Below are 13,045 nucleotides of genomic sequence, written 5' to 3'. Positions count from 1 at the left end.
CCACCAGCCTCCGCATTCAAAGGATCATCCTCTGCCATTTCCGCCAACTCCAGCATGATGCCACCACCAAACACATCTTCCCTTCACCCCCCCGGCGGCATTCTGTAGGGATCCTTCCCTCCGGGACACCCTGGTCCACTCCTCCATCACCTCCTATTCCTCAACCCCTACCTATGGCACCTCCTCATGCCCACGCAAAAGATGCAACACCTGCCCCTTCACTTCCTCTCTCCTCAACGTCCAAGGGTCCAAACACTCCTTTCAAGTGAAGCAGCATTTCACTTGCATTTCCCCCAACTTAGTCTACTGTATTCGTTGCTCCCAATGCGGTCTCATCTACATTGGAGAGACCAAACGTAAACCGGGTGACCGCTTTGCAGAACACCTGTGGTCTGTCCGCAAGAAAGACCCAAACCTCCCCGTCGCTTGCCATTTCAACACTCCACCCTGCTCTCTTGCCCACATGTCTGTCCTTGGCATGGAGCATTGTTCCAGTGAAGCCCAACGCAAACTGAAGGAACAGCACCTCATCTTCCGACTAGGCACTTTACAGCCTTCTGGGCTAAATATTGAATTCAACAACTTTAGATCTTGAACTCCCTCCTCCATCCCCACCCCCTTTTCATTTCTTCCCCCTTCCTTTTGTTTTTTCCAATAATTTATATAGGTTTTTTTCCCCACCTATTTCTATTATTTTTAAATCTTGTATGCTGGGCTAGTCTTTCCACCCCACCCCACTAGAGCTGTACCTTGAGTGCCCTGCCATCCATTCTTAATTAGCACATTCGTTTAGATAATATCATCACCTTCAACACTTCTTTGTTCCATTGTCTGTGACATCTTTTGATTATCTGCTCCTATCACTGCTTGCTTGTCCCTATAAGTACACCACCCCCCCTCACTTCTCTCCCCCCACCCCACCATCTTAAACCAGCAAATATTTCACCCCTCTTCTAACATTCATTCAGTTCTGTTGAAGGGTCATGAGGACTCGAAACGTCAACTCTTTTCTTCTGCCAGACCTGCTGAGTTTTTCCAGGTAATTCTGTTTTTGCCATGCATTTTATGCTGAAGTTGAACATTTTGCTAATAGCGGTAGAAATTTATCAGTGCCCAGTTTTGAGTGCAAAAACGATGTTATGGCTGCAGTGCTCATCTGAACCTGGAGGGTTGTGTTTGGTCCATTATTGGGTCTTAGACCTCAACAAAATAACCCCTGGGCAAGGTGCTGACACCCATGGCACCTCCATAGGCAATTTGCCTGGCTGGTGGTTTGAATTTTGGTCCAACTGCCTCAGCAATAACAGCCATCAGATATGTGCCAGGATGTGGGGGGTGGGGGGGGGGCTGGGGGAGGATGGCAGAAGAGGTGGTGAATTGCAGTTGGCAGGAGTGCTCCATATGAATTTTTTTAAAATGAAAGTTCATTGACCAAGATTTTATGATAAAGGTAATGGTGAGGTTAGCATGGTTACTCTGTTCACTTTTTAAACATACAACTTACTTTGCAACCAAATTAGATTCATTTATTTGTACTCCATGCTGTCTTAAATCAAAGTGGTGTTGGACTACCCCCTGCAATAAATCACAGTTGTGTCTCTGAAGTGTCTGTGCCCTCACTCCTGATTTGCACTAACTCTAGCATTACAGTAAAATGCAAACTACACACCCTGAAGGTTTTGATGTTGATCATGAGGCTTGCTAGCTCCTCCTAGAACTTGTATGTTCAAATCAGATTTGATTCACTAATTCAGATAAATATGTAGTGAACATGTTGTGCCAGTTCTCACCTAGCAGCTAGGAAAGATCTTATTACTGAAAAGGAGGACATGTTGCCAGAGCTTTGCAACACTTCAGCCAATGGAGTCCACTTGCCAACCAGCAACACCCTTTTCTTCTGTAGTATAAATTGCTGTGATTGTTTGAAATTTGGCATCCTTGTGTTTGTCCCGATGAGTGTGCCATGCCAAGAAAGCATGAAGGAAAAGAAATCTAGAAGAAATTTGTTTTTCTTCCATGTTCTCTTGGTTAAATTCTTTTTTAAAAAATGGACAATTGCTGGGCTGTTAAAATGGCTGCAGCTAGTCACATGCTGGTAGCTCTGTGACATTTTGAGCAGTTCCAATGGACAAGGGTGAATTCATCAACCTCCAGGAATGTGAATTATATTGTATGAACTTTCCAATTAAGCCATCACAAAGGTCTAGTAGACGAGACAACTGCCCCAGCCAGCATTAGACAAAGGCAGAGCTATTTATGACTCCTCATCTCCAACATTTGCTAATAGTTCTACAGTTACCCACTCAAAATGCAATGGGTTTTAATGAGTAGGCCTTGAAGTACATCATAAGCTGAATAGCTTGACCCAAAACCAGCCCTTATAAAGGGGGAAATCAAAAATCAAAAACACTTTTCTGTTTACGGATGGGTGGTGAGAGGAGAAATCAGGGCTCTTTGAAATTGAACCCCTTCATGTGCGTAAAAAGTGCAAGAAGAAAAACTTTGGCAACATGCCTTTTTTCAGCAATATTAAGTATCTTATCATAACAATAAAGGCCTTCATGATTGCTGACTGAACATTTCTACTGTTTTTGATCAAATTTGTTAGATTTGATGTATAAGCCAAGTGTGATGATCAAAATTCATCCTCCTCAACTTGTAAGGATCTGCAACTGTGGAGCAATGCATTCCACATTCTCACAACCTTTGGTATGGAAGTATTTTTGCTGGGACACAACATAAATAGACTTGATATTTTCACACTGTACATTGCACCACTTCCACTTGAATGGAAAATGAGTTGCATCTGCCAATGATCTGGAGAAATATTTACACCTGAATTGTGTGGGTCAGCTCATTTTCTTATCCATTGGTGTAGCAGCAGATGTAAAAGCCTGCTAAGTGTGAATAATATTTCTAATTGCATGAAAGTTAGCACATGGCCTTTATAAAGCCAGCTCTGGCTGAAAGATCGCAGCACAAATGCAAGCTGGGAGTATAGCAGATACATAAGGAGCAATGCTAGGAGTTATTGGGGAGAAGGGATTAAGGTGCTAGTATCAAAGGTAGGCTGTGTTAAACAGAAGAGAAAACCTCAATGATGAGATGTGCTGTGCTGGTCCTTACAGCTATCACTGAGGAGACTTCTAAATTAAGGTCACTATGATGCTCCGCTACACTTGGTTCTGCCCCAGTGCAGCTATGTCTGTCTCTGAAGAATGTAGGCCTTTTTGAATGGCCTACAGAACACTGCAGGCTGCATGCACTGAAGCAAACTGAAAACCTTTCCTGACCTCTTGATGACATTTCTTGCAAAAGCATTTACTTTGGTGTAAAACTCCTCTGAGGCCGTCTGAACCACTTTTAGTAGGATCATTATGCATGGCAGCTTTGCTACCTTAATAACCTTTTGATGTTATAGCCTGACTTGAATCTGCAACAAAATGGAATTAAGCCCCCTCTTCTTGAGTTAATGGCTGATTTAATTTTCCTCCTGTTTCAGATCCAGGTTGCATTTGCACTGACACTATAGTTCTACTGTAAATTAGCCTTTATTTGCAATGTTAATGTACTTTGTAAGTTGTGCATAAATAGCTTTGCTGTGTGTGTGGAAAGGTCAAGACTTGTAAATTATGACTTGCACCAATTTATTTGTCATGAATGAAAGAGCTAGTATGATATAGAAGGTTATGAATTAACTGCGCTAATCAAGAAAATTAATGTCAGCACTTTTATCACTGGCAGCTTATAATCACCAGATATCATCCATGCACACAGCAAAGAGGTCTTTACACCATTTTCTGAAAAGAAAATTAGAGTTTCAAGCAGTACAAAAATCTAATTTCAGACCATTAAAATTCCTGGAGCATGATCTAACATCTGAAGGGAAATGAAAACATGTTTTTTTAATTGTAAGTCTGCACTCATAACTCTGGTCCTGTTTAAAGAGTATGGATATCCAGAACAAGTCCTCCAAAATTTCAAAGTAAATGTCAGAATGTTTTAGAGGTCTGCGGCAGGAAATTGACAATTATGTTATCCTGATGTTCTTGGTGGCCAAGATTAACATAATTTTATTTACAAAATGACAGAACAGGAACAGTCAGTACTAAAGGTCTTCATAAATCAGCAGCTAGTCAGGCTTTTAACTTTGCCTCATTCAGGAGCTCCAGCTCTGCTTCAGTCTAGCAAATTGGATTCTATCTGAGTTTATGGTCTCTCATTTTCCATTTACACCTTTAACTCTTTTGCTGTTACTGTCAGAACAGTAATTGCTACTCTTGGAAAATATCCTTTTACCATGCTAAAAATAGCTCCCAGAAAAGGGAAAAAAAAATCACCCACACTAAGTGAATTGTTGGGCCATTTTACCTCATTGGGATGAGTCGTATTATTCAGTTCAATAATCAGTAAAGCATCACAGGGCTAAATTGGATAGCCCCAAAACTGGGTACAAGTACCCCACTCAATTTCAGAATGATAGAAGCAGCAAGCAACTGTCATGTTGCCTGAAAATTATAATGATTGTGGTGTGCCACAGGGGCTGAAATCATGTGGAGAAAAGTGGAAGGCCTGGAGGAAGCAACAGAAATGGCGCAGTGGACCATGGAAAGTGGACAAAGCTTTTCAAATGCCATGCTGGAAGTCTTGGTGCAGGAAATCAACAAGAGGAGAGAGGTATCTTCCTTCAGGTCAGAAGGCCTCCAGCTAATTGCTGTGAGGGCTGAGTAAGCAGGTTGCCATGGCCAGCCCTATCTAACCCTGTGGACCTGGATGCAGTGCAGCAAAAAGCTTAATGACCTCACATGAGCAGTCAATGTCAGCAAATTCATTCTTATGAGACATGTACCAGCTGCACCACTAGCTCCATTTATCACATGTGCCAACTAACAATTTATATCCACCATGGTTCAAACCTAACACTCACATGCTTCACCTCACCCTCACTCACTTAGCACTGCTGGAAGCTGCACACACACAATTCACAGTTTGCATATGCTGCCAGCTTTTCAACGGTGGGTGGGTACACTGTAGAGACCAATTTTCTCCTAACCTGCCACTCGCCAAAACTATCAGTGCTACGGAACCAAATTTTGCAGCCTACATCTCTCTTTTGTTATCTCAGCAATGATTTCTTATCATCACAACAAATTAATATGCAAAATGTTTCCATCCATGAAAGCTATTATAAAGCAATGTGGGAAATAAAGGATTTCATTCAGACCTATTAGGGATTATTTACTATCAGTTGATATTTCGGATGTGAAATTACCAATGTCCCACATAGTAAACCCAAAATGTTATCAGCCATTTTATGTTTAATTTACTTGGATTGTTAGGAGGTAGGATTGGGGATCGGTTGATGTTGGCGGGGAGGTCCAGGGTGATGATGATTTGGGTGGGATGATGGAAGCAGCTGCAGTGGAGGTTGTCAGGAGAGGCAGTGATCAGGAAGGGCAGTTTGCTTTCATTTACTTTGAAGTTGGGAGGGGCACTCTGCTCATCTGACCTCCATATTCAGGTTCATTAAGGTGAAAATATATCTTGTCAGCCACAGGCAATCCAGAGGTTTGGTTTTGCTCTTGGAAAACCAATTTTGAAGTGGTGGCCTCAAATTTGCATACATAAAGACTTAACAACTAATTCAGGCTTCTATAAACGACACATATTTTTTCCTTTCTCAGTATGGTTGGTGGTGTACCACTAGCTGGAAATGCACACAAACTTTCTGCCTGCCATATTATGGGCTTAGTAGGTCGGTTAGAGCCTCAGTAACCAAATATGGCTGAATGAGAAGTCCAAGTATTTGAGCTCCTCATATCTTGCTCTCTGTTCATCCATACGCTTCATGGCCTTTCCATTGAGTGTTTACTCTGATTCCTTGTTTTTCCTCCTTAAATGTATAACTTCACACTTCTGCACATTAAATTACATTGCTATCTGACTGCCAAATCTCTTAATCCATCCATGTCCTCCTGAAGTCTTGCACCTTGTTTGCCAAAACCCCTATGGTTGTATCATCAATAAATTTTGAGATGGTACACTATATGCCCAACATACATATTTTTTATATATAAAAAGAACAAAATTAAACACCACACTGACCCTGGAGATACAGGGCCTAACCCCTCCCCAATCCAAGCAACACTTTGATTCTATCCCTTTTGTTTCCTTCAGTAAACCAGCTTTCAAACTGCATTGCTACATTTGTATGATATGGCCAAGTTTGTTTAACAAATGAAGGAAGCTGTAGGTTGCAGGAAGATAGTAATGGACTGATTGGGTGGGCAGAAAAGTGTAAATGGAATTCAATTTGGAGATGTGTGAAGTAATCTGTTTGGGGAGGGCAAATGAAGTGAGGGGATACACAATAAATGGTAGGATTTGGGAAGTGTAGAAGGGCAGAGGGACCTTGGAGTGCATGTCCACAGATCTGTGAATGTAGCAGGACAGGTAGATACATACGAACATACGATTAGGAGCAGGAGTAGGACACTCGACCCCTTGAGCCTGGTCCACCTTTCAGTAAGATTATGGCTGATCAGAATGGAACCTCAGCCCCACATTCCTGCCTACTCCTGAAAACCTTTCACCCCCTTGTTAATCAAGAATCTATCTAGCGCTGCCTTAAAAATATTCAAAGACTGCTCTTACTATCTTTTGAGGAAGAGAGCTCCAAAGACTCACCTGACAGAGAAAAAATTTGTCTCACATTGGTTTTATTTTTAAACAGTGACCCCCAGTTCTAGATTCTCCCACAAGAATCCTCTCCACATCCGCCCTGTCAAGACCTCTCAGGACCTTAAAGGTTTCAATTAAGTCGCTTCCTACTCTTCTAAATTCCAGTGGATACAAACCTAACCTGTCCTCATAAGACAATCTGCCCATTCCTGGTATTAGTTTGGTACACCTTCTCTGAACTGCTTAACGCATTTATATCTTTCCTTACTTTACACAATACTCCAGATGTGGTCTCACCAATGCCCTGTACAACTGAAGCATACCTTCCCTACTTTTGTAATCAATTCTCCTCTCAATAAGTGATAACATTCTATTAGCTTTCCTAATTGTCTGCTGTAACTACATACTAATCATTTGTGATTCATGCACTAGGACACCCAGATCTCTCTGAATCTCAGAGCTCTGCAATCTCTCACCATTTAAATAATAAGCTTATTTTTTAATTCTTCCTGTTGGTGGGTTACAGGGGGAGGGTAAAAGGTGGTGGAGCGGGATTGGTAGGAGATGCGAACCATGTTTGCAGCAAGGCAGCTCACCAGCTAGGCAACACCCTTTATGTCCAACTGTGATACAGGTCGGAAGAGGGTTTTCTTAGGTGAGTGGAGTTCCAGGTCAGCGCAACTGGCCAATAAAGGGACACACTAATAATCATGGGGATACTGTTTAAGGGGTATGGTCATTTGAAATCTTCACTGTATGGTGAAGCCCAAATGGCAGCAGGCCTGGCCCAGAGGGCTCTCATAACATTAAGATCCCTGTTAGATGTGGAGCTGCCATTCAGTCTGAGCCATTTGCCAACGGCTGTGGTCAGAGCAAGGGATAAAGGAAGGTGGATGCCTACAAGGGGCCTGCTAGTGAATGGCAGCCAACTTGCCACTGCTAAACTCCGTTCTCCCAGGTAAATGACCCCAACGGGGCCTTTTTATTTTGACAAGGCAAAGGTCTCTCTATAGAGCAGTGGAGGCAAGCAGAATAGTGTGAGAGGGAGGCTTCTTGCACATTACTCTCATCACCCTTGTCAAGGAACAATGTCTCCATGCACAAGCTTGTATTAAGGGGAGGAACACCTATCCTGAGTCCCCCAAGGATGTCCTTCATCTGGAAGGGGTGGAATGCACCTAGCAGCAAGAAGGAATCCAGAAGACTTACAAACAGTGCAAGCAAACATATATTCACAAGTGTCAAAACTATGATTGTACACCTGTGCCACCAGTGTTCATTCAGAACTTCTTAATTTTTCTCACTCTACCACTATGTCTGGGTGCAGCCCTGAAACTGCAGCAGAGATGGATGAGGCAGCCTTCTAACTGCTATACCCTATTGATGCAGATGACTTTGGCAGGCATCCTCTGGAGGTCTGAGGCCTGGAGGGCTTTGGCCTGCGCAGGGTCTCCTACTGTGGGGCAGATGCGCGCTCCTCAGCCTGACAAGCTGGAGCTGATGGGGTCACAGGCAGAGGGGAGTTGGAGCAGCATGACATCCTTGGCAGCAGTGTGTACCATCCACAAGTTGCACTGCAGCAACTCACCAAGGCTCCTTTGAAAGCACCTCCCAAACTGGCGACCTCTCCCACCTAGAAGGGCAAGGGCAGCAGATAGATGGGAACACCACCACTTAGAAGTTCCCTTCCAAGCCACGCACCAACCTGACTTTGAAATATATTACTATTTCTTCACTGTCGCTGGAACTCCCCCTAACATCACTGTGGGTGTACCTATACCACAGGGACTGCAGCGGTTCAAAAAGGCAGCTCACCACCACCTACTCAAGGGCAATTAGGGATGGGCAATAAATGCTGTCCTAGCCAGCGATGCCCACATCCTGTAAAGATGATTTTCAAAAAGGCGGCCTGAGTGGATGGCCCTGGGGTGTCTGGCTGATGTTCCTGCACCCTCTGGGTGTCTGAGGGCCCCTCCCGGACTCCGAGAGGAAAGGGCACATGGAGGAAGGTTGAGTTGCCCTGTCCCCCCATTGCCTAGCTATTGCTGAAAAACACCCATGGCTAGAGTGGTAGAGTGCAAATCTGGCAGAAACTGCTGGACCTGGGACCCAAGGCAGCCACCACCCATCCCATTTGAGGCGTTGACATGCCAGAGACATGATATCAGAGAGCACGCGGACAGGCTCCTCCATCTCTCATGCCCTCTGTTGAGGGCCTCTAACACCTTTTTAAAATTCAATTATGGGATGTGGGTGTCAGTGGCTAGGCCAGCATTTATTGCCCATCCCTAATTGACCTCGAGAAGGTGTTGGTGAGCTGCCTTCTTGCAGTGCATGTTGTGTGGGTACACCAAGTGCTGTTATGGAGGAAACTCCAGGGTTTCGACCCAGCTACAGTGAAGGAACGACAATATGCTCCCAAGTCAAGATGGTGTGTGGCTTGGAGGGGAACTTCTAGGTGGTGATGGTCCCATGTGTCTGTTGTCCTTGTTCTTCCAGATAATAGTAATCGTGGGTTTGGAAGGTGCTAAGGAGCCTGATGCCTCCCCTAGTCTCTTTGCATCTCCTGCATGTGTCCTAGGGCCAATTGCCGGGGCTTGTCATCTGACCCGGATTTCGCAGGGACCTGTTCACCAGCAGTCCTCCAAGTGCCAGTGACCTTGACTGTCACTGCTCCTGCCTGTGGTGGACATTTCTCAGTGGAGAGACCACCAGTGAGTGACCCCGAGCCTACTCCAGAACTATGACCCAACAATGTGTGTCTCTGCACTAGTGGGGGGTGTAGGTGAACACTGCGATGGCTCTACAGGTGTGAAATACTCTTCTTCCTCCTCTGAGGTGGCCTGGGGACTGGAGATTTCTTCTGTGGAGGACACTGGTCTTCCCTTCTTCTTGCTAGCTATTGGAATGGAGAAGAGAGAGAAAGAGAGAATGAGTGACTGCCTAGGCTGGCTCAAACATTACAAACACCACTCATATTCATTTTCTGAAGGTCTCTGCAAATGGATGCTTCCTCAGCGAGTTGTTGGGAGAGGCTGACATTGCCCTTGGAGAAGGCATGGTTTGCATCCTCCCCTGCCAGCTTGGTAACTTCCTGCTCAAATTGTGTGAGGTTTCTGAGCTCTGGCATGGATTGAGTGTGAGCACGTCAGAGGTTGTAAATTCTGTGGCGAGTAACTCACCTCCTGAGTCCCCAAAGCCTGTCTGCCATCTACAAGTTAGAAGTCAGGAGTATGATAGAATACTCCCCACTCTCCTGGACCAGTGCAGCTCCAATAACACTCAAGAAGCTTGACACTATCCAGGACAAAGCAGCCCACTTGGTTGGTACGCCGTCCACAACCTTCAACATCCGCTCCCTCCACTCCCGACACACAACGGCAGCAGTGTGTGCCATCTACAAGATGCACTGCAGCAACTCAGCAAGACTCCTTTGATAGCACCTTCCAAACTTGCTACTTCTCTCACCTAGAAAGACAAGGGCAGCAGGCTCATGGGAACACCACCACCTACAATTTCCCCTCCAAGCAACACACCATCCTGACTTGGAAATATATCACTGTCCCTTCATGGTTGCTGGTTCGAGATTCTGGAAGTCCCTCCCTAACAGCACTGTGGGTGTATCCACATCATATGGACTGCAGCAATTCAAGAAGGCAGCTCCCCAGCACCTTCTCAAGCGTAATTAGGGATGGGCAACATAAGTGTTGGCCTGGCCTGTAACACCCACGTCCCATGACAGCATAACAAAAGATCAGTCCTGGTGTGAGTTTGGAGTTGGTAGAAGGTTCACTTACCCTAGTGGAGTGTATGAGATCATTCATCCATTTCCTGCACTGCACGGTGGTCCTCCTTTGGACGCGGGGGGCACTAACCACCCTGGAGACCTCCTCCTTGGCTGCTGTGGTCAGACAGGAAGGTCTCCTGTTCCCATCCCTTAGAAAGATGACCTTTCACTTTTCCTCGACCGCCTGGAGGGGATTCTCCAGTGGGACACCGCTGAACCGTGTGGCCAGATATTGCGGTTTTTTCATAGGCATTCTTTGCTGGAAATCGGAAGGTCCTGGTGTGGTGATTGAATGGCTGCCTTTTAAATATGGTGCCCGGACATGTCGGCAGTGTGGGTGACTCCCTGCTTGCCCTGCTACATGATCCTCACAGCTGCATAATTAATCAACCGAACAGTGCAAGATTTGACATGCTGATTCGTCCGCTCTCCAGCGGGAAGTCACTGACTTCCCGCTCCCATCACCGGACTTAGTCCTGGAGTGGAAAATTCCACCGAAGGTCTCTAACATCCTCCCTGCAACGCCTTACCTCCCGCCTCAGATTCTCCCCAGAGGCCTCCAACCACACCATCCTCAGAATCCTCTGAGAATCTCCTCCCCCACAGCCTCTGATCCCCACCCGAGGCCTCCGATCTTCCCCTTTAGCCCCTTCCAGAGGCCTCTGAAGCTTACCCAAGGTATTGTTAGGGCGTAGAGATAGTTTAAGTAATTTATATTCATATTTGTGGGTATTAGGAATGAGTTTTAGCTTTATGTTTAAGTTAGATTTTTTTTTTGTATCTCTGTGTCAAGAAAGGTCAAATTGACTTTTAGTTTCACTTTAAAAAGGTGCCTGCATTTGTAATGACAGTTTTATGACTTAAGCTAAGTTAAGCAAGCAACAGTAGAGGAAAAATGGTGCTGTTGCCTAGTAACAGGGGTCCAGAGAGGCAGGTCCCTCAACAGACACACATACACACACACAAATATATAGAAAAGCTAGAAACAGCAGTTTGATTTAGAAGCTGTTGAGTTCAGTTGGTTTTGAAAGGAGCTTCCAGGAGAAACTGAGCAAAAGGGACAGATAACAGTCCCAAGCTAAAGAAAAGACCCCCGAATCCAGGGGAGTGAAACAGGGGAAAGTCCCAAGCAGACCTTCTAGTCAAAGTGAGGACAGGAACATGGGAAAAGTCTTGCTAAGTGAAGTTAAGAGTGAGGGGCAGAGAGAAAGGCTCCAAGCTTCAGAATTAAAGAGACAAAAGCTGCAGAAAGCAGATTTAAAGTGAGAACATCTTGCAAGATGCAGGAAGGTCCACAGGGACAATTGAAGGTCTGTAACTCTTTGATATGGGCAAGTGAAGCTTTGGTATTGTTGTCGGCTGAGTTGGTGAGAGAGAGTGCATGGAAGACAGCTTGAATGCTTGTGGTGACCAAGGGAAGAGGAACATCGGAAGGAGAGTTCGAAACCCTGGAGGTGAATCCTTGTGGAAGGTGTCTGAGAGAAAGCTTCAGTTTGGGAAAAGATTCCAAGGCAAGGTCTTGGAGAGTGGAGATTGGAAACCCTCGTGTGAAAGGCGGAGTGTAGTGAAACTGGTTGGCTCACGGTGTCTGCGTGAACAGATTCATAGAAGTCATCTGATGAACTGGGGGAGTTGAGGAGAGATCCATAGCATCTGATTGAGGTGGCATCTGTCACTTGGTTTCAGTGGTGGGTCTGACCAGAGGGTGCCTATTGTTTTACATGGATTGTGTACTTACTGTGAACATTAGAGTATAAGATAACTTTTGCAACTTGTGTTATCCTTACAAATCTGTAGATATCTGTAAAGGTACAGATGTGGGTGAAGGAGTATTATAAAAAAGTTCACCTTTTCTTGTTAAATAAATGTTTTATTATTTTGTTAGAAGTTCATCAGATGACTTCTGTGACTCTGTTCGGTAACTACTTTCCACGTATCTAAACAAATAAATTAAAAGTTAGGATCTATCAAGCTGGGTTCCACTCTGGGATAGGCTTGTCCACAGGTAACCTCAGCTGGGATCATAACAGTATCCAACACTACCCCTAACCCCAAGGTTTCTTGTAGCTTCCTGATGTCTCCCGCCCTCTCCGAGGTCTCCGATCCCCACCTCCCCCCAAGGGCCCTGAGCCTTCAGGCCTCTGACACGCCTCAGGATTGGATCTTCCTGGAATTGATCTCTCCTGGGATTGATCTCCCCCTCAATTCTGATCATAACCCCCCCTCCCTGATTTACAATGCTATTTCAGTAGACAAAAGTTTGCTGCACTATTAACCATAAGGCAAGGAAATACTTATTAGCTACTAATTTACTTCAGTCTGCAGCTTTGGCTTTTAAAGGCTCACTGTAGACACCTTCTGATTTGAGCAACAGAGGGCAGACTAGATTCACAGTCTGTTAGATTGAAAGAAACTTTCAATTATGATTGCTGTAGAATGTTTTCAGCTTATCTAATGTTGTTTAATGAGATAGGATCAAGTACATAGAGTTAAAGCACATAGATCATAATTGTTAATATAATAAGCAGGTATTGTTTTGCACAACTGCAAATCTTGATTAGAACTGTCAAAAGTGAA

Source organism: Carcharodon carcharias, chromosome 14, assembly GCF_017639515.1.
Source record: "Carcharodon carcharias isolate sCarCar2 chromosome 14, sCarCar2.pri, whole genome shotgun sequence".
Taxonomy (NCBI): Eukaryota; Metazoa; Chordata; class Chondrichthyes; order Lamniformes; family Lamnidae; genus Carcharodon; species Carcharodon carcharias.
This window is presented reverse-complemented; position numbering follows the sequence as displayed.